At 43.7% G+C, this 22,537-nt stretch overlaps 1 long non-coding RNA gene across 1 annotated transcript in view; it reads left to right on the forward strand.

The window, feature by feature from the left end:
• Positions 1-1,328: 1,328 nt before the first annotated feature.
• LOC118092245 (uncharacterized) overlaps positions 1,329-22,537 on the forward strand; it is a 167,844-nt gene continuing 146,635 nt past the window's right edge. Inside the window, exon 1 of the long non-coding RNA XR_009558229.1 lies at positions 1,329-1,516. This is a non-coding gene — a long non-coding RNA (uncharacterized LOC118092245). The remainder of the gene's footprint in view (positions 1,517-22,537) is intronic.

Here is a 22,537-nt window from a genome sequence, read left to right on the forward strand (position 1 = left end):
TCCCCAAACGTCCATGGCTGTCATGTTTCCTGATAATTAGTCACTCCTACAACATAACATCTGGTAATCGTTGGATTTTCTGCTGGTTAAATGAGCTGCATCTAATGCTGAGACTAAGAAAAGCACCTCAATAAATAAAGAAGTGCAGCCACCTTGCAGGCGCTATTAACTGCTCAGTGCTGTCGAACTCTCCAGGCGGACTTGGACAGACTGTACGTGGGCACAGCTTCTGGGTGCCTGCAGAACAACAGATGCTGTGGAGCACTAGAGGCAACAGGGTTAAAGAAAGCCAAGTTGACACTATACATCTCAAGAGGATTCAAGAATGAAGATTTGTTTCTGAACGCACATTGCAAACATCAAGCTGCAGTGGAGAGAGTGCACGGATCAAAGAAGATGCACATTTTGTGAAAAGGCAGAAACTGCAGTCCTTCCACAAAATGCTGATTCGTGACAAAGCCTGCTCTAGGTAGGGTGGATTTAAGGAACTCGCTCTGAAGAACTAGGTTCACAATCTGAGGGTTATCCTGTCTGAATCAGGCTATGGCTGTGGCTCGAAGGTCAATGTGACCACCATCGCATCACCTTGGTTGCAATCTGTTTCAACTACTGCAACGTGCTATATGTGGCACTGCCTTTGAACATAGCTGCCAAGTTTTCCCTTTTCTCGCGAGGAAGCCTATTCAGCATAAGGGAAAATCCCTTTTAAAAAGGGATAACTTGGCAGCTATGCCTTTGAAAAGTCTTTAGAAACTGCAGCTGGTACAAAATGCAGGGGCCAGGCTTATGACGGGGGCCCAGCTATTTAGAGCATGTAACTCTATTGTCATTCACTCTGCATTGACTCCCAGTATGTGCCTGAGCCCAATTCAAAGCCAGTTTTCATCTTTAAAGCCGCACTGAAGTCAGTGTGACTTACTTTTGAGTTGATATGCATAGGATTGCACAGTGAAAGGACTTCCCACTTCCACATGATCCTACCAACCCACTGATATCTACCACAGGGGGTGGGAGCTTGCTCAGTTTTCTACTATTGTCTAGAAGTTGGGCTGGAATGAAATCCCTCAAATGCACCTCCTGCATTTGGAAAACTGGCAAAGGAGAAGGGCTATTTTGGTTACTATTCAGTTTAAAAGCTGCTTCTGGCTCTGCTGGCTTATGCCCCTGCTTATACTGCCATGCTGCCTTCCTAGGAGGTGTTTTATTGTACAGTTACCGCATGACACCTGTGCTCATGAAAGGCCCTGAGCTCAAGATTCCAGTGGGTGGAGCTTGGCAGGTTCCCAGCAGCCTTTGCTTCCTCCCTCTCTTCTCTGTGCTCTTTCCTGGAAGAAGCTGCAACATAGCTCTCAGCAGCAAGAAAAACCATATACATGGAAAACTTCTCAAAAATGAGACTTCTTTGATAACTCAAAGACTGCATGATACTTTCGAGATAAAAAAAGGAAGCAAATGCAAGGAAGCCACTGCTGCCACGCATGGGGCAAAATCCCACCCCGTTGGGCAAGCTAGCAAGGTAATTAGAGCCTTACTCTGTTGTTGTTGTCCCAGCTTTCATCCAAGGACCTGTTCCTCTCACCTCCATTTTAAGAGCAACTTTGTGAAGTTGGGGTGGCCGAGAGATGGTGATTGGTCCAAGGTCACCTGGGGAGGTTTATACCTTTATGACTACGTCTTAAAATAGGAGAAACAGGGTAGTTCCCTGGTTCTACTCTAACCCCCTTGGTGCTCTCATGGCACTCCCTCCCATCATCCCTGACCATTGGCCATGCTGGCTGGAACTGATGGGGGCTGTGGTCTGAAACAGGTTGGGGAGGCTGCATTATTTAGACAGGCCTTCAGTTTGGAGTAATCTGCCACTTAACCAGTTAGGAAACTGGCGCGCGCGTGTGTGTGTGGCTTGCTTTGCTTTGTTGCTGTTCGGTTTTTTATTGTTATTATTGTTTTATTGAGTGTGGAAGGTTTTTTTTTCTTTTTCTTTTTTGCAAAATATTTTGCATGCATTGTCACTTGGGGGGCTTTCTGAAAAGCGGCTGTTAAATCAAAGAAAGAAAGAAATGTAGTAGTTTGATGGTAGCCATAAAGTGAAAGGTGACAGCTTTGCTTAGGCTGGGATTCAGACTGTAAAATTTTAAGTGTTGCTTAGTTCCACAAACATACATTTTCCAAGAAAGCAATTCTGTGAATTTTAATCTCAGCCTGGCTCCCAGGTTCTGTGACAACTTGCTTTTGACAATTTCAGATGAACTTGTTCTAAAGAAGGATACGTATGTCATCCTAGGGAAGATGGGGAAACAAGCTTTTATTTTAAATAAAAATACAGTAAATTAGAAAAGGTAGCACCTTAGAGACCGACTAAGTTTGTCATTGGTATGAGCTTTCGTGTGCATGCACATTTCTTCAGATACTGCAATTGAAAAGAGAAGTTGCTGAATTGCAACTTATTACCAAACTTAAATCCATGGAGAGACCTGGTCTGAATAGGGACATTGGATTCTTATCTCATTAAACATGATAAAGCTATATTTAGCCATTTCACCCCTTGCTTTTTCCTGTAAGACCAATTGCAGTTGTTAACAGCCCTCAAGAGGTTTACCACACCTATCAGCCAATCACCCATTCCCACCACCCTTCTGAGTAATACCCCTCCCCACCCTCCCACTATATATAAGGGTCTGGTGACTTCTGTTTCTATGTATCTGAAGAAGTGGTCCTGGTCTGGAAGCAAAAACAGCATTCAGTCAGCTGATGGGGACAGATGGCTGACAATGATATGACACCACTGTTTGATAATATTCTGTTACTGTATATTATTTGTAAAACCCATTGTGAACTTTCTTTGGTGAAATATTAACATTGTAACTGAACAGTGAGATGAGTAAAAAGATGCGATTGTGCACATTATCTCTTTAATATAACAACCCAAAAACTCTCCTACAAATCACATGCATTTGTCATTAGCCATGCTCATAAAACCACTATTATTATCAATTAAGTTAAGTGATGGCTTTATTTTCTGGGCAGAAGGATGTTATAAGCAAATTTGCCCCATTATGGTGCCTATTTCCTTATGCAAATGTCCTTTAAAATGTGATGATAGCCACCATGTTCCAAAATTGTGCAGTCATGTGGACTGGAACTTATAATGCCACTTTTCAATTAGCACACAGTCCATCAGCATCTAATGCATTTTTTGGAGTGCTTAATGCTATCTGTTCTATTACTTTTTTATTGCTTATCAGTACTGAACAGTTGGGAAAGTAGATTTGATTTTTGTTTAAATGTTATTGTTTAAAGGGCAATTAAGAAAGGCAAAAGCAGAAATGTACTAGGGCTGACCTTGTTTACAAAAAAACACACTCTTACGATTGATTGTACACATATAACTGTTTATTGATTAACCAAATTGCTCATAAATTAAATGGCTCACAAATATCCCCATCAATTTTGGGTACACTCCTCACTTCACATGGCCCATTAAGTGTTAGCTCCCTGGAGGTTTACTGTTTTAAAGTGTCTGTTTTATTGGATGCAATTTCCTCATGAGTGATTGTTATGCTGTAGGAAGCTTCATCTGTATCAACTAGATGTTTATATACTACAAAAAGCCTTGAGCAAGGTAATACCGTTTGCATGATAATTATATATGGAGGAAATAGATTAATTAACATAAGTGTAGCTATTCTCATAGGGCTTACTTCTGTGTATATGATCCGTGACCTCTTCCTGGTATTTGTTAGACAGATCATGATTCGTGGTTCAAGCTCCTTAGCAGACAATGAAGCTAAAGATGTTTTGCTAAAGCATTTAGGAGAATTTCAAGAGAACTTGTGAGATCTTAAGTGATTGATCTCTAAAGTATTTTGTAAGCATTTTGTTGTTTTATTGTAATAGGGGCATATGTTCGTGACTCCAAGTATTGAGAGGAAGGGATTACAACTGTATGGATTGATCTCATGCATAATGAGTGCCCATAAATTGACAACACACAGTTTGTAGGGTTGCAGGTAGGTAGCCGTGTTGGTCTGACGTAGTCCAAACAAAATAAAAAAATTCCTTCCAGTAGCACCTTAGAGACCAACTAAGTTTGTCATTGGTATGAGCTTTCGTGTGTATCTGAAGAAGTGTGCATGCACACGAAAGCTCATACCAATGACAAACTTAGTTGGTCTCTAAGGTGCTACTGGAAGGAATTTTTTTTTATAGTTTGTAGGGTATCGCTATAGATCTATTTGCATCATTTGTAGACTGCTTTTCACCACTGTGTAGCCACAAAGCAGTTTAAAATGGTCAATAATACAACACACATTTAAATTTTAAATCAATAAAACCCTATTAAAAACAACACAGATTAAACAAGGACAATACTAAAGTACAAAACGATCCTGAGATCCAGAACAGACTTAATCAAGCCTGGATGAAGAAATGTGCTTTAAGTTGGTGGTGGGAACTCATCAAAGATGTAGTCCAGGGCAAGGGAGTTCCACAATTGAAATACAAGAAGGTCTTAGGCGAGCCTGTATTCCCTGTGCAGTAAGTAACAGCTGCTTGGTGGGACAATGGGGAGGACCCTCCACCCATCTCAGATGGGCAGGCTGATATATGTAGATCCCTAGGTCCCAGGTATTTCAGGGCTTTGTATACAGTTAATATCAGCACCTTAAATTGGGCTCAGTAACCCATTAGTGCAAGATCTCATTCTCCTCATAGGATACCTCACCTTCTAGTACCAAGTAATTCAGCCTATGGTATATCACAGAGGAGCAGCCATTACCCTAGCATCCTTTTTGGAGAGAGCCAAGCAAGATCGGCCTCAGCCTACAAAATCCATAGCCAGGTCATGAACAGGTTAATCTTTCACAGCTGGATTTTGGAATGGATGGATGGGGTGGGGTTCAGCCCTTTTGATTAAAGGACCAAAGGAGGAGGCGCTCCCTTAAAAAGGTGAAGCACCTCTCTCCTTTCTAATTGTGTGTAGGTTGTAGCACTGGGTCTCTCCCCCATCAACCACTCCCAGTACAAGCTGGTTGAACTTCATTTTCTCAGACAGTGCAAAGGTTTGATTGATATTTTCATCCATCTACGTGTCGTAGCACCTTCAGGGACTATAGTATGAAAATATAGCCCTCATTTTGTTATTACCTTTCTGAGATTTCAGTGCTCATCTTGATTCCTTTTCAACGTGTTGATGAAAGTAGGCTTTCCACCCCCACCCCCCATCTCCTCTCTCTTTGCAAAGGACTCTGTATTGTGGAAATGAGATCCAAAGGACATCATGCAGAAAAATCTACTTTGGAAACTCAATGGGTTGCTATTGATTTTCCTTTTTCAAAACTAGGTTTGCATGCTTTAAATGATTTATGGTTCATTAGTTCAGGTTAGATAAAACTTTTACTTTGTTATTTTGAGCTAGAGAATTCAATAAGAGAAAGGAAAGCTATTGTGCTTGTCACTCAGGTTTGAGGGGGGTTGGGGGTTGGAAAGAGGAGTTCCAGCGTATGGGTTCGAATTGGGAAATAGTAGCTAAGAATGAAAGACGCACTTTCAAGTCTGATTCTTAACCTATTTTGTAAGCACAGACTGCTATAATCTATGTGCTGCATTGCAGACCTATGTAATTAGCACTTCAGCCCTGTACCATAGCTGCCAAGTTATCCCTTTTTTACAGGGATTTTCCCTTATGCTGAATAGGCTTCCTCGCGAGAAAAGTGAAAACTTGGCAGCTATGCCCTGTACCTGTGTTTGTTTGCTATGCCATTGCAATCATATTGTTGTGAGGCAGGCAGGCACAACGTAAGACCCAGGGAATGATTTCAGTAGCTATTTGCAGTCCCTAGGCAGGAGCCAGGGACACGGGTGGTGCTGTTGGTTAAACCACAGAGCCTAGGGCTTGCCGATTGGGAGGTTGGCGGTTTGAATCCCCGCAGCGGAGTGCGCTCCCATTGCTTGGTCCCTGCTCCTGCCAACCTAGCAGTTTGAAAGCACGTCAAAGTGCAAGTAGATAAATAGGTACCGCTCCGGCGGGAAGGTAAACAGCATTTCTGTGTGCTGCTCTGCTTCGCCAGAAGCGGCTTAGTCATGCTGGCCACATGACCCGGAAGCTGTACGCTGGCTCCCTCGGCCAGTAAAGCGAGAAGAGCGCCGCAACCCCAGAGCCATCCGCGACTGGACCTAATGGTCAGGGGTCCCTTTACCTTTACCTAGGCAGGAACCAGTGTAGCACCACTCGAGAAATGGCAAGAAAACCTCAGCCCTGAAGATGTCCCTGCTGCTGTTCCAGACTATGCTAGGGTTTCTCATAAAAAGAATGCTTAGAAGCATGCTTAGGGGTCATCCCAGGTGGCATAGGGTTTCTGAGTGACATCCAACTAAGCTCTACACAGAGCAGACCCATTGAAATTATGGGACCCAAATCAGTTATGTCTACTAATTTCAATGGGTCTAGTCTTTGTATGGTTCGTGTTGGAAGCAATCTTCCTGCATTATCTTGGCGGCTTAGGAAGGAGCCGCACTGCAGCAGTTCCTACACTGTGCATAATGTAAGAAGACCTGCCAAGCAGGTGTAAGGGTAGAATAATGTTTGCATTGCTACATCCGATTCAGCGATGTTACAATAATTTAAAGAAGGTTGTTCACATAGTGAGCACCATTCCCAAATGTGTAAGAGCAGACTCAAGGTGCAAAGAGCAGTCTGCTGCAAGCAAGCTCCATTCATCTCAATTTGGGTTAAGCCCTTCCTCCACCACCTCTCTCCCATTCCCAGAAACATACCTTGGGGGGCAAAAGGAGGCAGAAGGAGAGGTGGCAGTGGTGGATACCAAGTCCCTGGCATTGTCTTTTCACATGGGGACTGGGACTACAAGCCTCAGAATCTCTGGTATGAAACTGCACAAAATTTCATTTGAATCAAAGAAGGTTTTGACATTGTTGGAATTACTGCACAGAGTGTCTGTTTCCTGTTGGAGATTCTGGGACTTTTGTCCTAGTTCCTGTCCTTGGGAGAAGTACTCTGCCAATAATTGCCCCAGCCACCATCTTTTCCGCTTACAGTACTTATCCTGCCCCAGTATTGGGCCCTGAAGAGGTGGAAACAGGTCCCATGTTTTTGATCACATATTTGGAAAGCCCCTTGAGGCTCTTTGAGGGTTTAGCTGAAGTACTACCGTAGGAAAGTCTCAACACTGAAGGGGACAGTTGTCAACCCTTACCTGCTTTGCTCCTTCTCTCCATTGTTTCAGGAATTTGTGACGAAGTTGGCTTCAGGCAGTTCAGTGTGTTGCAGTCAGTCATGCAGCACAGCCCTCTGATGTCCTCTTCAATGAGTTTTCACTAGAAAAGGGAAAATATTGTGTGCTGCTGCTGAATTTAAGAAAGAGTGCTGGTGGGGAGAAGCAGGGAAAGAAAGGAGGAAAATGCATTGAGATTAATGGGGAATTGAATGTGGGGGAAGGCAACAAAGTTGGAAGTTGAGGGTGGGGGGTGGGAGAGAGAGAGAGAGAACCCAGGATAGACTGGATCTATGTACAGGAATTATTTTAATGTGAAGACTTGTGAAGGTGACAATTGATGTGCCTCAATCCATCTGCCTTTCATTAAATGTGTTAACTGTGCAGCTGTAATAAATGATCTTGAATGCTAATTATTAAGGACGGGGGGGGGGGGGACAACCACTGTTCCGTCTGAAAAAGGACTGATAATTTAGCAGGCAGTTAAGGGTCCCAGTTATGTCAAAAACTGAAGATTTTCAATATACATCAATTTCTTAATTAATTCAACTATTTAACAAAGACCAGCTCTGAAGACCAAATCTTACCAGATGAAAAACATTATCATTCTGCAACAGAAGTTGCCAACATTCTTGAACCAGTTGGCACATTTCAAATTTTGAGAGAGTGCTGGGGCCACCAGTCACAAAAAAAAGTTGCTAAATGTCGGTGTGGCATAGTGCAAAATGCCCGCCATGATAAGTATGGCGTAACACAAAATTAAAGAGTCTGAGCCCCTCCCTTATCCTTACTATGGGAAGTCAGCTATATCCAGCTGGTTCTAGATATGGGGATCACACAATATTGATTTTATACACACACACATGTGCACATTCATGCACGTGTGTGTATACGCACACGCATGTGTGCGCGCACACACACACTCTCTCTCACACACACAGATATTGCTGCTTAATAGCAACAGGGACCATTCCTTAGTGCCAGGAAAAATATACAAGGTGGCCACAGCAATCACTTAGAAGGTATCTGCACATTTTGCCCCCTAACCAAAAGAACATAAGATGAGCCTGCTGGATCAGGCCAATTGCCTATCTAGTCTAGCATTCTGTTCTAACAGTGGACAACCAGATGCCTGTGGGAAACTTGCAAGCAGGACCCAAGCACAAGGGCACTCTCCCCCTGCCCCACATGGTTTGCAGAGCATAGCCATCATGGATAGACTTTGTCTAATCTTTTCTAAAGCCCATCCAAGTTGGTGGTTATCACTGTCTCCTGTGGGAGACTTTCTTTAACTTAAAAAGGCAATAAAGAGGGGAGAAGTATATTTTAGGAGGGCTTGAGACTCTAATTGAAAGCCTTCATGGGCACTGAGTTGGCATCCCTTGTTCTAAAATAATGTGTCCTATTATGTTCAGAATAATACATCCCTGGTGTATTATGTTAACCCATGTGACATTTAAGTAACACAATTATACTCCGAGAATGATTGAAATGAAGGGGCAATCTTAAATATGCTTGGCAATGTTGGTGAACCAGGCCCATTATAAGACCAGATATTTATTTCATAGGGATACATGTATTCACCCACAATTTCATAGTAATTTATTTCCTATGAGGCATCTTTTCAAGGCAGTCACAGAGCTCATTTTTGGAAGGTTCAGGCTGCCCATCTTGTTTCAAAATGGCATCCAGCTGTATCCAAGCATAGACAAATACCATCCTGCAAAATTTGCTTTTGATAGCTTAGGGGGTGCCCAAATGCATAATGAAAGAAACCAACTTTCCAACATATGTAACAAGATTATGCTTTCTTAGCTGTCCCTTACAAAGAGTCTATTGAATCAATAAATTTATTGATTTCTGGGCATTTTTCAAGATGATCTTTTCTGTTGCCTTCTGAAGGAGTGAGAGTGGGAATGGTGGTCAGCCACAGGCAACACTCTTTATGCTGATAAAATTGCAGTCCTGTGTCTTACCTCTTTCTCCTTGGTGTGGATGCAAATGCTGGAATCTGTAAAAACCCATCACTGGAGAATCACAAAACACTCGAGGTTCTGATAAACCAGCAATTACATGACGATACCCATTCTTTCACCGCTCTTTCATGCATAGTGATAATAAGTGATGGATATCTACAGTGACATTGCTGCTTCTGGAGTTTTGTTCTTCTGGGCAGACATTTCCCATGCTGTAGATTCTGAAGAGACCACATTAGCGCCAAGTGGCAATGGTAACTCGTGTTATTTGCAAGAGGCCCTGCAGCATGCTGACCTGCCACCCCTCTTGACAAACTGCTGGCACAGTCCATCTTGCATGTTGCCTTGGTGACACTCACTTTGGAGACTGGCAAGACAGAGCTGTTAAAATGAATGATTGCATAAACTTTGCAAACCGATTAACGTGCATGGAACACTGAAAATATTAAAATCTTTACTTAATCATGATGCCAGAGGGACCAAATCAAGACTAATGTTGCGGTTCAAACTGCCTTCCTTGTGTGAAGAGATATAGTCCTATTTGCTCTTATCAGGCTCTGGAATTTCATTCAAGCAGCTTCACACTGATTCCAGCCCCTTAATCAATAAGCACTCATTTCTCAAAATGTTTAATCTTCCAAACTGTCATGTGATACCAAAAGACAAAACTAAACAAAGCCACCCCTTTTCAAAAACAGGATTTTCTGTTTTGCCACTTCCAAAATCATGGAAATATACAGAAACGAATTCAAGGCAAATGATTTTTTTACCACTTGGTTTGCTATTCCTTACTGTATTCCTGTGCTGAGTGAATCAATAGTACAGATGACTTCCAGCAATCCTTCCAATGTTTGAGTGTGAAAGTCTGCAACAGTAAGTAAATTACACAATTGTTGTTATCCTCAAGCAGAACACTGTCAAGTTTACCAAAGACAAATCTATGGACAATCTTTATACTGGAAGATAATAGTAACTGCACACCAGAATGGTATTTATGACTAAGATACTTCAATGTACAATGAACCTTTCATATACAGTATTTGTTTGCTACATAGAGCTGGCACCTACTGCAGTTTAAATCCTGGTATCTGTAACAGATGGAGATACAAAAGAAGTGGAAAATTATAGAAAGGGGGGGGACACATTTATTATTTCCATTTATGAGCCCTATAATAAAAACTATTCTCTAGGTGACATACAAAAGGACAAACAAAACTAAAAACACAACAAAGGCAATTCAGCAATAAAACCAACCCAGGAACAATGCAGCAATAAAATCCAACAAAGCATAAAACAAACACAACTTGTGATCATAAATACTGAGAAAATGTGACTAGGTCTGTAGTCCTTACACAGGTTACTTGGGAATAGATCCTGTTGAACTCAGTACAATTTACTTCTGAGTGAATGTGCATTTTTGGATTTGGCTGATGCGAGTTGGAGTCCAACAACCTCTGAAAAGTGACATGTTCCCCTATCCCTTTCCTAGAGTTGAGTTCTTCAGCCTTGGATTCCAAGATACTGTCGGACTGCAATGCCAATCATTCCCAATCAGTTTAGCTAGTGGTCAAATGATGAGAATTGTAGTTCAACAACATCTGGATACTAAGGTTGAAGAAGACTGACCTAGAAAATCTTCAGGAACCCAAAGGAAAACTTGGAGATGAAGTGCAATCTGGTGAACACCAAAACTTTGCAAAACTGAAAGATTTGGCTCTGCCCACCCTTGTGAGTTTTTGCCTTTTGTAAACTACTCTTGCCTGTTTGGGGAATATTTGCATCATACATTTCATCCTTGGTATGTAGAAGTCCCCCCTCCCCCCTTCAACTGAAGAGAAAGTTAGATACCACAGTCTCCTTCCGTCTACAGAGATTAGTAATTTTTTGATGTAGGCAATTTAACAGAGGGAAAATGGAAATTGATGAGCAAGCTCAGATGAATAAGAATTATGTGCTGTTGCCTAAAATACATTGCTCTTGCAGAATTGCTGGTTTCTCTTCCCAGTTAACACACTGCTGCTAAATGACATGACCAATTGACAAACACAATCACCCAGGACACAGACATGTCTAGTGCATTATTAAATTATCGGCAGATTAAAGTCATTATCATGTCAATCTAAATCAATGTGTTCAAAGGCACGTGTTACCTTAGAGGAATTAGCAAGGCTATTAAAGCTGGCAAGGAGATCCATCAGCAAAACAGGTGCTAATCAGCTCTGAAGAAAGATCATTGCATGAAGAAACAGATGCTGTCATAGCCTAAACTGGGACAGCTTCTGACAGACGGGGTAAGTAAAAGCTGGAATCCAACAAATGTAGATTAAAATACTGAAGGGAGAAATTACCATCTAATGAACAACGCAAAGCATTGCCTAGATGAGTTGTGGTTCAGAAAAATGTGCCGTTAAGCAATTTATCTTACGGAGGCAGAAAAACTCAGTGCCCAGATTTTTCTTGAGCCAGAATCATGAGAGACTAGAGGAGGTACTTAACTATAGTAGTTTCAAATGTTTATCCCAACAAAAGCAAAATATAATCCTGTTGAATTCAAAACAGGAAATGATCGGCCATCTGTCCAAATAACAGTGGAACCATTGGTAGAAAAGCCTGCTAAGATTCAGCCCAAACAATCTGATTTAGATGAAGAGAAGGCAGCCATATGGTCTAAGAATGATAAAGTAATTTGAACACAGTCTTGGCCCTGAAAAAATGCATTTGGAATAGGATGCAATGAATGTCTCTTTAATCTTAGAACAGGGATGAGGAACCTATGGCCCACAATATGTTGTTCAACTGGAAATCCCATCAGCCCCAGCAAGCATGGCCAATGGTCATGGGAAATATGGGGATTGTTGTCCAGCCACAACAGGACAACATCCATCCCTCCTTTAATTCATCCCTAATTAATGAAACTAAAGTCAGCATCCACTCTCTCTACTGCACTCTTTGTTGTTATAGCCTGCTAACCTGTCATTATGAAAAATGATTGCCACTACACAATTCTCATTTTAGGATGTCTATTCATTGCTTTTCTTCCCCTATCTTGAAGCCTACATTGTTCCAATTATCTTGAACCTGACGAGTCATTAGCAAAAATCATTGTTGCTGTTTGTTTGTCTTCTTTATTAATGCAGCATCATGTAATGCTTTGTGTTTGGACTAGCAAATTAGTAGTGCTATCAGATTACACTTATCCTGACATTTTAATGATCCATGCAGTTTAGGAGTCAGGGAAAGAAAACTTAAGTTCAGTTTGTTCAGGCATTATCCCCTGTATCATCCAACTTCCTACATCAAAGCACTTGTTTAAAGAGATACACTCGGGTATCTTCCAGATGTGGCAATTTTCTGGAGACTTCCAGGTTTTTAACATCAACATCCCAGGATATTGTGTCCCGGCGAAGTTCAAGAAAACCTGCACACAACAGTAATAGAAGAGGCTCGCAGGGGTCCTGTTTGTGACCTTTTACCATTATTTGGGTGACAAGTGCTGTTATCTGGGAGGGCTGGCATACTTGTCTCCCTCACCCTATGTGCTTCAAGGGACAATGTCCTAAATTTAAACATGGAGTAACTAATAATAAAAAAGCAGACAGATGCATCACTCATCCCTCCTGTTTTTTATGCTAGTAAACTGTTTTTACAATCAACTGATTTCATTTAGAATTATTACAAGCGTGGTTTCTGTCAGCTGGGCCTCTTCCTCTATCATAACTCTAAGTCAGGCATCCCCAAACTGTGGCCCTCCAGATGTTTTGGCCTACAACTCCCATGATCCCTAGCTAACAGGACCAGTGGTCGGGGAAGATGGGAATTGTAGTCCAAAACATCTGGAGGGCCGAAGTTTGGGGATGCCTGCTCTAAGTCATTATTTCATTTGTTTTGACTGCATTATACCCATTCACTCCTGTTCTTCATATCTTTCATTTAATATTTTTTTTCCAGAGCAGCATCATTCTAACTAAAGAATGCTGATCTCATCTCATATATATGGTGAAAGTGCTGTTTTTATTAATGCATCTCATTAATGCTAGTTCCAGGAAGGGCTCTGTCATGTACAAAACAATAATATGAATCATGTGTATAGTATTTACTGCATGTTCAGAGCATATCACACACACACACACACACACACACACACACACACACACACACACACCATTACAGAAATCTGTATAACAGTCTTGTAAGGTATATGTCAGTATTAAGGTTGAGCTGCAGGCAGTTGAAAGTAGTTTAGGGTCTGGAGTGCAATTTAAAGGGGAACATTGCCCAAGATGATAAGGTTGAGCATCCTTCCCCATGCTTCACTTCCCCAAGATTACAGATGGCTACAACAGCTTTTTGTTTCAGGGGGAAATAATTGAGAAAAGGCGCTGTGGTCTAAACCACTGAGCCTAGGGTTTGCCAATCAGAAGGTTGGCGGTTCGAATCCCCACGATGGGGTGAGCTTCCGTTGCTCGGTCCCTGGTCACATGACCAGGAAGCTGTACGCTGGCTCCCTCGGCCAATAAAGCGAGATGAGCGCCGCAACCCCAGAGTCGTCTGCTACTGGACTTAATGGTCAGGGGTCCCTTTACCTTTTACAACAGCTTTTTGTTTCGGGGGGGCAATAATTGAGAAAAGTTATACATAGGTTTGCATGTCCTTTGGCTTTTTTTATACCCATAACGTGGAAGAAGAAGGGAATTATTGTTGAAAGAGAGAGCAGTTTTCCTAAGGTCACCTGGTGAATTCATGCCAGAGGAGAGATTTAAATTATTGGCATCCTGGTTCAAGCTCTGTTTATACATTTGAACATATTTTTCCAATAAATGCCAATTTCATGTGCATACCTATTTGGACATCTGGAGGGCTTATATTGACTTATTTGCTTAATTTCAGAAGGGAAAAAAGATGGAGAAGACACGATGGACAAACAAACTCCATACTGGCATACTATGGGCTCCTACTGCAATGATTTGTTTTCAGTCTCAGAACCAGACTGAACATGACATTAAATATGTTTTTGCAAGGGTGTGCACGGGCATCCATGGCAAGAAAGGTGCTCTCTCTGCTTCGATGTGTGTTGAAGATTCTGAGCTGCTCTATGTAAGACAGAGCTCTGTGTGTCCCCTTTCACAATACAGTGGTACCTCGGTTTACAACCACAGTTGGTTCCAGAAGTCTGTACTAAACCTGAAGCGTACTTAACCTGAAGTGAACTTTCCCATTGAAAGTAATGGAAAGTGGACTAATCCGTTCCAGACGGGTCCACGGAGTACTCAACTTAAAGCGTACTTAACCCGAGGTATGAGTGTAATTGGTTCCAGAAGTCCGTACTTAACCTGAAGCGTACTTAACCTGAAGCGAACTTTCCCATTGAAAGTAATGGAAAGTGGATTAATCCGTTCCAGACAGGTCCGTGGAGTACTCAACCTGAAGTGTACTTCACCCGAAGTATGAGTGTAATTGGTTCTGGAAGTCTGTACTTAAACTGAAGTGTACTTAACCTGAAGCGAACTTTCCCATTGAAAGTAATGGAAAGTGAATTAATCAGCTCCAGATGGGTCCGCGGTGTTTGTAAACCGAGGCGGTTGTAAACCGATGTATGACTGTAATGGGGAATTGGGAAAAGTATAACTCCCTCTGCTCTTGTGGCCAAAGTAGATTAAGTTTACAGGCAGAGTGGTGGGTTAAGTCAAATTGCAGACAAATAGGTCCAGGGACGTGTTGTGGGAGAAGTGAAAGGGATTCACTTTCCTCCATAATTCTTTAAGAGAGAGGAGCAGGGGGTTGCCATTTTCTTACCTGAAAATAATTAAGAGGTGGTTGTGTGATGTGTATTCATGTATGTACTTAAAAAAAAAAACTTTGCAGCTTCACACTGGGCTTTCTCCCTGGTGGTTCTTTGTTTCCTCCAACAACCCTTATAAGCCTCTTGATAGGCCTCTGATAGGCCTTACTGTGTGAGAGACTTTAGAATGCTAACCATGGGGGTTTGAGGAGCTCAGGGGCTGAGGTTGTTGCTGTTAAAGCAGAATACTGTAGGATTCTTTTTGAAAAAGCCTTTAACTTTTTAAAAAAGATCCTCCTTTTCTGTGCTTCAAAAACAACAAAAAGAGGTATTCAGTATATTGCAGGCAGCATTTTTGATAGCCTCACTTCTTGCAAAGTGACTTAGAGAAATGAAAATATAGGGCAGTACAGAGGGATGCGGGTGGCGCTCTGGGTTAAACCACTGGGCCTAGGGCTTGACAATCAGAAGGTCAGCGGTTTGAATCCCCGCGACGAGGTGAGCTCCCGTTGCTCGGTCCCTGCTCCTGCCAACCTAGCAGTTCGAAGGCACAAACTGCAAGTAGATAAATACCGGTAGGTACTGCTACAGCGGGAAGGTAAACAGTGTTTCCGTGTGCTGCTCTGGTTTGCCAGAAGCGGCTTAGTCATGCTGGCCACATGACCCAGAAGCTGTATGCTGGCTCCCTCGGCCAATAAAGCGAGATGAGTGCCGCAACCCCAGAGTTGTCCACGACTGGACCTAATGGTCAGGGGTCCCTTTACCTTTATACAGCACAGAAGCAGAAGGGCAGAGCGACAGGAGCAGTCATGGGAGCCTGACCTTACTTGGGACAAGGGCTACTATTAAAATGTTTTGATTTGCGGGAAGATGCCCCAAATCATCCTCACACAGATCTGATGCACACACACTCCTCCCACCCCGTGCTTGCATTTAATCATAGAAGGCACCCTGAGGGTCATCTAGTCCAACCCCATGCACTGCAGGAATCTCAACTAGAGCATCCATGATAGATGGCCGTCCACCATTTAATCTTTTCATTCCTTTCTGCAGTCCTCATGAAAACTGCACTAATGAGATGACTCCATTGGATACAACCCACTGTGTTTAGTTTACTTTCAACATTATTACTGCTTGAATCAGGAGAGTATATTGTCTGGGTTGTGCTGATACAAGCAGAGGAACAATATCTGCAATATTTGCAGAGCTATTGGGACGGATTTTATATATGTAAATCAGCCTCTGAAAAAGGAATATTGAGAGGGAGACTCCATGTTTTGGTTGTATCACACAAACAATGCATTTCTCTCCCTTAACAATTGCATTGGTCTAAACTGAAAAAAATAAGTTATAGCACTATTTTCTGGAGGAGGAAGGGGAATGAGAAAGTGATTTCCCACTGCAGAATGTAGTGTCTTTAAATCAAAAACAAAAAAAGTATATCACAGAATTTAATCAGAACTTTAGCTCATTCACTATACGGAGACATAAGCTAATGCCCCAAACCTGGAACCAATTTATCACATGTCTTTGTCAATGTTACCTATTGTGATACAAAAACCAACATTAATTAACACGAAACTACAGCTATCTAAGGAAACCCTTTGCTACCGAAGCCACTCTTTCATTACAAAGTTGGTTTGCCTCCCTTATTAATTTTGACATCTTGAAGTGCCATATACTTGAACATGCTGCTGCTACATTTCAGAAAATGCCATTTTTTTTTATTTTTTTGGTAATAGGCTTGCTGATTTAATGCTGTCACTGAAGCACCACTTGATATTTCAGCATCCTGAGAAAAACAGAAGCGACCATGTTGGGATTTTATAAGCATTATAATATTTATAGCCTAAGCAAGAACTTGTCGGGAATTCAGTCACTGGGAGCAAATATACACTATATGGCTACTTGGCAGCATTAAACACCGAAAACCTGCTGATCTTTTTATTTTCTCCTACATAGTGATTCATGCTTAAGAGCAAAAACACCTCAAGACTTCCATTTCATGAGTAATTTACAGGTCATCACACTTCAAGTGTTACAAAAGCAAGACGAACAAAGGAGGGGATGTGCATGAAGTGGTGCTTTGCCCTTAAGTATAGGGGGAATTTTAAAAATAATCCCAGTTTGTAAAAGAAAATCTGCAGAAGGCAGATTTCCGTAAGTGTCATGGCAGTTCTGTTCTTTTACACTGGATAGTTTTCTTTGGTTTTCATGTTACGATGGTGGAAAATGACTTGTTGGAGTTGCTGTGGCCATTGCCTTTCATTTCCACCAATGTTTCTTGTTCTCCAGCTCCCAACCCAGCTGCGCTGAGTTGTCCTCAAAAGAGTGTAGTACAGATCAGGGGTGGAATTCAATGCCACGCTGTTGTGAATGTTCCATCTGAGCAACCATTTCAGCTTCTCAGATGAAGAGACCCCACCCCCAACCCTTTTGTTCCCCATGCATGCTGTTCTGGGGGTTCTCCTAACTCCCCAGAACCAATTTTGGTGGGGTGTGCAAGGGGAGGAGAGAGCTTTTTCGTTCAGGCAGAAGTCCTTCTGCAGGGCTTTCATTTCTTTTGATGCTTCCCACCCTAAGTGTGTGCGTGATAACTCCCTTTGATAACAATTGACTTGGATGTGGTCTGGCTGGCCTTGATTTCTATCTTGCTGTCAAAGTTCCTGCATGTTTTCTAAGTGGTTATACTTTGGTATTTCAAATCCATTTTATCGGCTTATGATGTTCACCAAGGTTAGGGGCAGGTAAATTTTGGGTTCTCCCTCCCCCCTCTCTTTGTCTCTGGATTGTAAATTCAAACCTACAAATTTCATCTTTATGGTGGCTCCTGGCTCTCCACTGAGGGATGTGATACACTTTTAGCTGACTTTCCATAGTCAATACTGGCTCCGATTTACACTGACCTACTGTGCATGAGTTTTAGTGCAGGAAGTGATATTAGGGCTGCCACAGGCCCAGAATTTCCTGGACATAGTTGGGATTCGGCAAATGGAAACAGTGTCCAGGTGGAAATCGCTGAATAATAATAATAATAATAATAATAATAATAATAATAATAATAATAATATATTATTTATACCCTACCCATCTGGGCGGCTTCCAACAGAAGTATTAAAATACAATAATTTATTAAACATTAAAGCCTTCCCTAAACAGGGCTGCCTTCAGATGTCTTCTATGAGCCTGGTAGTTGTTTTTCTCTTTGACATCTGGTGGGATGGCGTTCCACAGGGCAGGTGCCACTACTGAGAAGGCCCTCTTCCTGGTTCCCTGTAACTTGGCTTCTTGCTGTGAGGGAACCGCCAGAAGGCCCTCGGCGCTGGACCTCACTGTCCGGGCAGAACAATGGAGGTGGAAACGCTCCTTCGGGTATACAGGACCGAGGCCATTTAGGGCTTTAAAGGTCAGCACCAACACTTTGAATTGTGCTTGGAAACGAGGAAGTGAAATGAGGAAGTGTAGATTTTGGTGAATTTCCTTTAAAATAGCTCAACAACTTTTGTGTCCGTATTCTCACTTTTTGTAATATGACAACCCTATGATAGTTAATAAGCAGGAAGGTCAGATTGTATGAAGTCTTGAAACATCCTTCATTGGGTTCCAATGAATTTCTTATTCTGAATCTAATTTAGATATTTGGCCTTCAAATGACTCTTAGAAATATTCTATTATTTGTTCAGTATCACGCAAGGCATCTTACACCACAACAGATAAACACTTTTTTAAAAAAACAAAAACAAAATATTGAACCACCCCCATAAAACCCACAACAATAATAAATACACATTTCAGCCCATATAGGAAACAAAGGGGGTTTTCCCTCCACAAGTCCATAAATCTAAAGGACCATTGAGGTAGCATAGAGAATCACTCATGAATAAGCCAATGAAAATGAGTGGGTCTGTATTGTGGAAGACATGCTTTTAACAGCTACTTGCCATGATGACTATATTCTGCCTCCACTGTCAGAGGCATCCTGTATCTGAATGCCAATTGCTGGGAATCGCAGTTGGGCAGTGTGCTGTTGCATTCATGTCCAGCTTGCAGGCTTCCCACAGGCACCTGGCTGGTTGCTGTGAGAACAGGATGCTGGATTAGATGGGCCATGGGCCTGATTCAGCTGGCTCTTGCTATGTTCCTTTGACCTTGCCTACCAGTACTGTCTGTAGCAAGCCGTTTATGCTATCATGTGTCAAGCTTGGCCTTGCGGTTGAGGAGCAGCGTGTACTTGCAGCTGGTGCTTCTATTTAACAGGGCAAAATGAATTTGATAACTACAACTGTTTCTAGGACCCCACTGACCCACTCCTTTGTTATTAGCCCTTTAATAAAGTCATAGGCAGTTTAAATCCAATTTTGTTGTCAAGGTCTTCCTTCCACCTCTGCTTGCAACCGTAATGCCTGAGAGGCCCTCATGTGACTTCTTTCCTGCTCATGTCTCCCTGTCAATAATATACAGTTTTCCTTATCCTTTGGCCCTGTGATATTTCCCCAGCCTTTTCATCACACTTTGACTACTTTGAATCAGGGGCGTAGCCAGGATGAAAATCAGGGGGGGCAAGGGGCGGGGAGCAAGGGGCGGGGCCAGGGGCGGGGCCAAGGGGTGGGGGCAGGGCCACATCGGAGCAGCCCGAAATCGGGCTGCTCCGACTCCCTCCTCCCCCTCCGCGATAGGAAGGGACGAGGGGGAGCCAGGATCAGCCCGAAATCGGGCTGCTCCGACTCCCTCCTCCCCCTCCGCGATAGGAAGGGACGAGGGGGAGCCAGGATCAGCCCGAAATCGGGCTGCTCCGACTTCCTCCTCCCCCTCCGCGATAGGAAGGGACGAGGGGGAGCCAGGATCAGCCCGAAATCGGGCTGCTCCGACTCCCTCCTCCCCCTCCGCGATCGGAAGGGACGAGGGGGAGCCAGGATCAGCCCGAAATCGGGCTGCTCCGACTCCCTCCTCCCCCTCCGCGATCGGAAGGGACGAGGGGGAGCCAGGATCAGCCCGAAATCGGGCTGCTCCGACTCCCTCCTCCCCCTCCGCGATCGGAAGGGACGAGGGGGAGCCAGGATCAGCCCGAAATCGGGCTGCTCCGACTCCCTCCTCCCCCTCCGCGATCGGAAGGGACGAGGGGGAGCCAGGATCAGCCCGAAATCGGGCTGCTCCGACTCCCTCCTCCCCCTCCGCGATCGGAAGGGACGAGGGGGAGCCAGGATCAGCCCGAAATCGGGCTGCTCCGACTCCCTCCTCCCCCTCCGCGATAGGAAGGGACGAGGGGGAGCCAGGATCAGCCCGAAATCGGGCTGCTCCGACTTCCTCCTCCCCCTCCGCGATAGGAAGGGACGAGGGGGAGCCAGGATCAGCCCGAAATCGGGCTGCTCCGACTCCCTCCTCCCCCTCCGCGATCGGAAGGGACGAGGGGGAGCCAGGATCAGCCCGAAATCGGGCTGCTCCGACTCCCTCCTCCCCCTCCGCGATCGGAAGGGACGAGGGGGAGCCAGGATCAGCCCGAAATCGGGCTGCTCCGACTCCCTCCTCCCCCTCCACGATCGGAAGGGACGAGGGGGAGCCAGGATCAGCCCGAAATCGGGCTGCTCCGATCCCCTCCTCCCCCTCTGCAATCGCTGGGGCAGGTGGAGGGAAAGCCCCAGAGCCGCGCAAAGCGGTTGCCTGGCTTTCCCTCCGCCCGCCCCGCAGCCAGCCGGCTAGAAGGGACGTCTCCCTTCTCCCTTGCTGGCTGTGGGGCGGAGGGAGGGAAAGCCAGCCAAACGCTTTGCGCGGCTCTGGTGCTTTCCCGCCGCCCGCCCCACAGCCAGCCAGGGAGAAGGGAGACGGCACCGGGCGGGCAGTGGGGCAGGCTGGCCAGTGGCCCTGCTTCTAGGGGGGGGGCAATTGCCCCCTCCTGCCCCCCTGCCTACGCCCATGCTTTGAATCTTTCCTGAAGCCCCAGTTGGAAATGGACCTTTAACTTGCCTGGTGTTAAACTAATTTATTTGCCAGCTGGCACTTCAGTAACGAGAAAAAGTGTTTCCTTCTTGTAAACTGCAGGAACACAGCACCAGGGATATCTCTGCTATCGCCTGTTAGTGATTGGTATTGTTTTCTTGCAAGACTGTAGGGCCCCTGACTAACTGGAAATAAATTCCATCATAATCAGCAAGCAACTCTTCCCCCCAGCCTCCTTTGCACAAAATGCCATTCAGTTTTATGTTCCCTCCTGGGGTATGTAACTGAATAGTAGAAGCAAAATCAGATATGAGCCATGGCACTTCCTGTTCTAATAGCTTTGATTACTAATGAGTCTGTTTCCTGATTTTTGTCGGCTGCAGATGAATCCCGAAGAAGTCTCGAGTCATCAGAATTTGCCTTCCAAATAACCCGATAGTGTCCTTTTCATCTAACGTCAATTAGATTAGCAAGCAATATACTCTAATGCACCACAAGAGAATAATATTCCTTCAGCCCAAATGCTGTCTTCTTAAGACTTCTGATTATTTGTGGTAATGAGCAGTCTATAGTCTTTTCTAATGTACTTTATCTTCTCAGTTGGTAAAAGAGTTGGTTTAATCTCCTGAAGAGCTATTGGTCAAGTTCAGAAAAATAACAGCTTTTTCTGTTTCTTTAGCTGTTGAAGGTTGAACCATTCTAGCATCAAATCTGAGTGGCTTTCTTCACTTGCAAAATAACCAATCCAGATAAATAGTTGCTGTTGTTGATGATGTCTTGGAAAGCTTTTGCCAGTGCTGGTACTCCTCATCAAAACTCTTCCCCTCTCATCTGAACTTCGGTAAGCTCAGACATTTCTCTCTCTCTCTCTCTCTCTCTCTAACTGTGGTGTTGAAATGGTTCAAAAGTGTACTCTGAATTCGTCCAGCACAAAGATATCGCCACTTGTTATTAAGGATGTGCAACTTGACAAGAGACAAAACTGCTATTCTCCCCACTTCACGTGGATTTAATTCTTGTGTGCCACTTGAGCTCTTGCTGCAGTCTGAAGATGCCGTCAGGAAAAGTGCACTTACTACTCACTGGCTTCTTTTGTGGTGCCTCTCATTTTTCCTTAAGGGTCCTCAAAAGAGTCCAACCCGTTAGCATAAATCATTCTTCAGGACATAACTTCTCTCAGAAGCCTAGAGTGGTCTGTTTACCTGGTTCAATAGAGGTAGCTGCTCTGCAGCATTTGGCATGACTCCTTGCCGTAGAAGGTAACAGAGCAATCGAATAAAGTACAAGCCATCATTGAGCAGTTATGCCTTCCAAAGCAATCAGCCCTTTCAAGTGGAAGTGGTTTTTTTTTTTTAAAACTAAAGAACTAGTGTGCGGTGCCACAAGAATGCCTAATTTCAGCAATGGGGTGAAGCTCGTATGTGAGACTACATGCACATTTCCTCCCTACTAAGGCTGGTGTAGCTCCTTGAGAATACAGAATTTTAAAAAAGTTTTCATTTATTGCATTGCGGCCAGAAAGTCTAGTGCAGATGTGTGATCACTTGCATCACTTCGATGAGCCATGCAGTTGAAAATGCAGGTTTGCTTCATTCTTAGTGTCCTTTTTTAAGTCTTCACAT

Source organism: Zootoca vivipara, chromosome 1 (assembly GCF_963506605.1).
Source record: "Zootoca vivipara chromosome 1, rZooViv1.1, whole genome shotgun sequence".
Taxonomy (NCBI): domain Eukaryota; kingdom Metazoa; phylum Chordata; class Lepidosauria; order Squamata; family Lacertidae; genus Zootoca; species Zootoca vivipara.